Source organism: Aegilops tauschii, unplaced genomic scaffold (genome assembly GCF_002575655.3).
Source record: "Aegilops tauschii subsp. strangulata cultivar AL8/78 unplaced genomic scaffold, Aet v6.0 ptg001259l_obj, whole genome shotgun sequence".
NCBI lineage: Eukaryota > Viridiplantae > Streptophyta > Magnoliopsida > Poales > Poaceae > Aegilops > Aegilops tauschii.
This window is the reverse complement of record NW_027333460.1, coordinates 30,001-35,743: the sequence shown is the minus strand read 5'-3', so window position 1 is coordinate 35,743 and position 5,743 is coordinate 30,001. Positions and strand designations below refer to the sequence as shown.

At 39.4% G+C, this 5,743-nt stretch overlaps 1 long non-coding RNA gene across 1 annotated transcript; it reads left to right on the top strand.

The window, feature by feature from the left end:
• Positions 1 to 285: 285 nt before the first annotated feature.
• On the top strand, positions 286 to 3,601 carry LOC141038504 (uncharacterized). The gene is made up of 2 exons (XR_012199617.1): positions 286 to 2,187; positions 2,850 to 3,601. It is a non-coding gene; the product is annotated as an uncharacterized lncRNA (long non-coding RNA).
• The last annotated feature ends 2,142 nt before the right edge of the window (positions 3,602 to 5,743 follow it).

Here is a 5,743-nt window from a genome sequence, read left to right as displayed (position 1 = left end):
GGAGGGGAAGTCTACCCTTTTTAATAGATTCGGCGCGTGCAATTTCTTTTCCTCCGAGACGACCCGCAATTTTTACTTTTACTCCCCTTATATCTGCTTTTTTAGTTAATTCAATGGCTTTTTTCATTGCCTTTCGGAATGAAACTCTATTTTTTAATTGGAAAGCTATATATTCTGCAAGAATGTTAGGCTGTCTATAAGGTTCTTTCACTTTTTCGATAGAAATATTAAATCTCTGGTTTACAGAGTTAATTTCCTTTTGTAGATCTTTCTCTAATTCTTCGATTGCTCCTTTTTTCTTTAATAAATTTGGGAATCCAATATGGATTATGACGTGGATCGTATCGATTTCTTTTTGGATTTCTATATGTGTAATTACTTCGGAACTTGAACCTGAGTCCATTTTTCTATTATGTGTAATTACTTCGGAACTTGAGTCTGATTCTATTTTTCTATTCGAGCCCTTTTTCCTATTCTTTTGTATATAGTTCTTGATACAATCCCTTATTTTTTTATCTTCCTGTAGACCTTCAGAATAATTTTTTGGTTGTGCGAACCAAAAGGAATGGTGTTTTTGGGTTGTACCAAGTCTGAAACCGAGTGGATTTATTTTTTGTCCCATATTTTTCTATTCTATATTTTTTTTTACTGGGAATCGAAATCTTAGATGGATCTAAAGGTTATTTAGATTTCTTTACTATATTTAGTACAATTGTTATATGACACATGCTTTTTTTTATGGGGAAACTACGTCCTCGAGCTCGAGGTCTGAATTTCTTCATAATAGTACTCCTACTGACTTCGGCTTTAGTAATAAATAAATTCGCTTTGTCGAAATCCCTATAATGAGTAGCATTTGCGGCTGCCGAATAAACCAACTTTAAGATGGGATAAGATGCTCGATAGGGCATGAGGTTCAGTATCATAACAGTTTCCTCGTAGTAACGCCAGCGAATCTCGTCAAGAACTCTTTGTGCTTTGAAAACAGACATAGGGATACGTTTTTGTGCTTTGAAAACTCTCTCGAACTTAAGTAGACGATCGGTTGGAACTTTCCTTGCGAGTTTCCTTAGCCCACTTTTCTTCTTCTTTATCCTAGGGATATACTTTACTAGTTTGAAACTTGTCATAAATAAGGTTATTCCCCGCCTACCTTTACTTTATTTTGAATCTTTTTTTTCTTCTTAATCTTTCTATTCAGAATTCAGTTAACGACGAGATTTAGTATCCTTTCTTGCATTTTCATAACTCGTGAAATGCCGAGTAGGCACGAATTCCCCCAATTTGCGACCTACCATAGGATTTGTTATGTAAATAGGTATATGTTCCTTTCCATTATGAATCGCGATTGTATGGCCAACCATTGTGGGTAGAATGCTAGATGCCCGGGACCACGTTACTATTGTTTCTTTCTCCTCCTTCATATTGACCTTTTCTATCTTTGCCAATAAATGATGAGCTACAAAAGGATTCGTTTTTTTTCGTGTCACAGCTGATTACTCCTTTTTTCCTTTTTAAAGAGTGGCATTCTATGTCCAATATCTCGATCGAAGTACGGAGGTCAGAATAAATAGAATAATGATCAATGGAAAAAAGCAAAAAATCCTTTAGCTGGATAAGGGGCGGATGTAGCCAAGTGGATCAAGGCAGTGGATTGTGAATCCACCATGCGCGGGTTCAATTCCCGTCGTTCGCCCATCGCATTATTGCAAATTCCAAAAATGCAATTTTCCATATTCCTAGTTACGTATTTACTTACGGCGACGAAGAATAAAACTATCGCTATATTTTTTCCTTTTCCTAGTTCTTCTTCCAAGCGCAGGATAACCCCAAGGGGTTGTGGGTTTTTTTCTACCAATGGGAGCTTTCCCTTCACCGCCCCCATGGGGGTGGTCCACAGGGTTCATAACTACCCCTCTTACTACGGGGCGTTTACCTAGCCAACACTTAGATCCGGCTCTACCCAAACTTTTTTGGTTCACCCCAACATTACCCACTTGTCCGACTGTTGCTAAGCAGTTTTGGGATACTAAACGGACCTCCCCAGATGGTAATCTTAAAGTGGCCGATTTACCCTCTTTTGCAATGAGTTTCGCTACAGCACCTGCTGCTCTAGCTAATTGCCCACCCCTTCCACGTGTGATTTCTATGTTATGCATGGCCGTGCCTAAGGGCATATCGGTTGAAGTAGATTCTTCTTTTCTCAAAAAACCCCTTCCCAAACTGTACAAGCTTCTTCCAAAGCATACGGCTTTCTAGATGTATATGACGATCTCTAGACAGATGGATCTTATATGAATCATATGATGAAGTACCACATGAGTGGATATATAGGAAAGGAATCCAAATCTGCCGAATCGCTCATGTTATGATCTTCTACATCCTAGGTCTCTGCGTTCCGTCATCTGGCTTATGTTCTTCATGTAGCATTCAGATCGAATGACTCTATGAAATTACGTCGATACTTCCACATATTATGGGTAACGTAGGAGACATCCCTATTTTCCCCCGGGGGTCTTAATTACCACTGCTTAGCTTTCAATTTGCCTCTGACCATCAAATTAAATGTGAATAACCCGTCCTCCTCTCTTTGAAACAAGGGGCGCTTCCGGTTCTGTGCGTGCTTCAAACAATTTTGTCTTCTCCATATTACCATATCTCTAGAGCCAATAATTTTCTATGAGGAACTACTGAACTCAATCACTTGCTGCCGTTACTCAACAGTTTTCTGTTGAGGTCTATCCCGTAGAGGTAGTCAAATTGGATCAGTGATCGATTTCTAGGTTTCGTCGTAAACCTAATTGGTTACTTCCAATTACGTAAATCAATAGTTCAAACCGCACTCAAAGGTAGGGCATTTCCCATTGATATAGGAACTTTTGTACCAGAAACAATAGTATCTCCAATTATAGCCCCTCTGGGATGTAAAATATATCTCTTCTCACCATCCCCATAGTGTATGAGACAAATGTATGCATTTCGATTAGGGTCGTATTCTATGGTTACGATTCTACCAGATATGTCTTTTTGATTCCGTCGAAAATCTATTTTACGGTATAGGCGCTTATGACCTCCCCCTCTATGCCTTGCGGTAATGATTCCTCTGGAATTACGACCTTTACCACAACGGTGCCGTCCATGGATCAAATTATTTCGTGGATTGGATTTCACTTGCCTGTCTACGGTTCCCTTGCGTGTGCTCGGGATAGGTGTTTTGTATAAATGTTTCGCCGTATTATTAAGTATTCTCCTTTAGTTTTTTTCTCTATCTAGAAGTGGAATAGAATAACCCGGTTGAAGGGTAATGATCATACGTCTGTAATGCATTGTATGGCCCAGAATAGGTCCTATTCTTCTACCTTTTCCAGGTAGTCGATGGCTATTCACAGCTACCACCTTAACACCAAAGAAGAGTTCGACCCAATGCTTTATTTCTGTCTTAGTGAATCCCGATTCGACATTAAAAGTATATTGATTCTTTCCCAATAAACGAAGACTTTTTTCTGTAAATACTGCGTATTTGATTCCATCCATAAATCGACTTTCCCTCCTATGCTCTGAGTTCCAGTATCGATAAGAATTCGAGTTCTTATTGTTCTTATGTTATGGTATGAATATACCATACCAATTCGTTATGTATGGATGATGGATGAGATTCCATGGATAGAGAGCCAGTTCCAATAGACTTATGGAATGTTCCCGTTCGTGTGCATCCAGCAGGAATTGAACCCGCAAATTTACCAATTATGAGTTGGGCGCTTTAACCATTCAGCCATGGATGCTTAACAGGGATCATCGTACATCGTAAATAACCAATTTTCATATAGAAAGACATATCATAGAAAAATGAAATCGAAAATATTCCGAGATGGCAAATATTCGGAGATGACTATGAAAACACCTCTCTGGATCCTCGAATTGAAAGAGAGATTGAGAGGGATCAAGAATCCTAATTCTCGCTATTTGGAATGGATCCAATTCTATTGAGTCTGACTCATAGTGATCATTTCTCTTTAGCAAAGAATGACCTTGGTTATCAAAGGATTGAACAACCGGGATCCATTTACTTATGATACCTAGTTGGCATTGATAACAAGGATCTAATGAATTATGAGTTTAATAGATCCTCTTTAGCAGAAAGACGTATATTCCTTGCTCATTATCAGACAATCACTTATTCCCAAACCTCGTGTGGGACTAATCGTTTTCATTTACCATCTCATGGAAAACCCTTTTCGTTCCGCTTAGCCCTATCGGGTATTTTAGTGATAGGTTCTGTAGGAACTGGACGATCCTATTTGGTCAAATACCTAACGAAAAATTACGATTTTCCTTTCATTAAGGTACGAGGGCTTCTTATTCCACAAGAACGAAAGCACCTTTTCATTCTTTCATATACTAGGGGTTTTTACTTGGAAAAGACAATGTTCCATACTAAAGGATTCGGGTCCATAACCACGAGTTCCAGTGCACTAGATCTTGTAGCACTTAGCAACGAAGCCCTATCCATTAGTATTCCACATAAGAAATCCATTCTAGAAAAAAATACAATTAGATTAGCTCTTCATAGACAAACTTGGGGTTTGCGAGCCAAGGTAAGATCGGCTCGGGATCATGGGACCCTTTTCTATCAGATAGGAGGGGCTCTTGTACAAAATAGACTTACTAAGTAATAACCCCATAGAATCTATCTATATAAAGATAAAGAGGCAATCGTGTCAGGAAGCGGGTTTTTCTTTGGCCAAAAGGTACTTCGAACTTGGAACGAGCATGAAGAGATTAACGAGACTTCTTTCTCTTTTGAGTTTTTCTGGCGGACCTGCCGCGCAAGATCTTTGGTCTTCCCCTGGAACCGATGAAAAAAAGTGGATCGCTTCTTATGTACTCGCTCAGAATGATTCTTCTCTATCTATAGTTCATGGCCTATTAGAAGTAGAAGGTGCTCTGGTGCAATCCTTACCGACAGAAAAAGATTGCAGTCAGGTTGATAATAGTCGAGTGACATTACTTCGTCGGTCCGAACTAAGGAATCTGTTAGAAATGTTTTGAAATGGATATTGTTCTCTCTTTGATCAGGGATTGCTATATGAAAAGAAGTGGAGTTTGAAAAAGGGAACGGAATGCTCAAACCGGAACTGCTAGAGGAACGAATTTTCAATAGCATAACTTGGGCTCCTAGAATATGGCGCCCTTGGGACAATCTATTTGATTGCAGGGTTTTGTTCCGAAGCAAAGATATCCGCGGAGGCCGGTTCGTTCGTCCTATTCTGATATTCAGGACCAAGAGGTACTGGATTCTCTTTCGGATAGGCCCTGAAAGGAGAAGAAAGGCTGAAATGCCAACGGACCTCTGTCTATTCTCTAATTCACCCGATCCGATAGTACCCGTTTTTGGAACGTCCAGTGCCAAAGTCACTGAATGGGTAAGTCACCAATCCAATCCCTTTGACAAATCGGATGTCATATTAGATATCATATTCTATATATATAGAAATATCATAGATAGAATAGACATATAGAATTTTTGGTCGGCAAATTCGAAGGAATCATTGAGTGAAAAAGGAGCAAAGAATGACAAAAGACGAGACTCTACTAGTCTTCACTCTTGTGGTTTCCTCTTCCTCGGTTTCTGTTTTCTTATTCGGGATCTTGCTTTTCATGGTTCTCATCTCTGCAACTCGCGATTTTCGCGAGAGAACCAAATCCAAGTTGGTGAAGATCATGATTTGGGCTGGCACGGGGA